This window comes from Formica exsecta, unplaced genomic scaffold, assembly GCF_003651465.1.
Source record: "Formica exsecta isolate Colony F162 unplaced genomic scaffold, ASM365146v1 scaffold627, whole genome shotgun sequence".
Classification (NCBI taxonomy): domain Eukaryota; kingdom Metazoa; phylum Arthropoda; class Insecta; order Hymenoptera; family Formicidae; genus Formica; species Formica exsecta.
This window is the reverse complement of record NW_021853389.1, coordinates 1-206: the sequence shown is the minus strand read 5'-3', so window position 1 is coordinate 206 and position 206 is coordinate 1.

The window sequence follows — 206 nt, the reverse complement described above, 5'->3', positions numbered from 1 at the left end:
CATTGTCTGGATTAAACATTGTAGAGTAGGAGATGTATCACTTACGAAGAACGCTTACTCTCAGCTCTTGATAAGAAAACAAAAGTTAGCATGTTTCCTCAGACAACTATTTAAAGTTTTTAAATATGAATGATATATAATATTATTATAATATGTAAACAACTATCGAACGGCTATCGAACGGCCGTTGAACGGCTATCAAACGG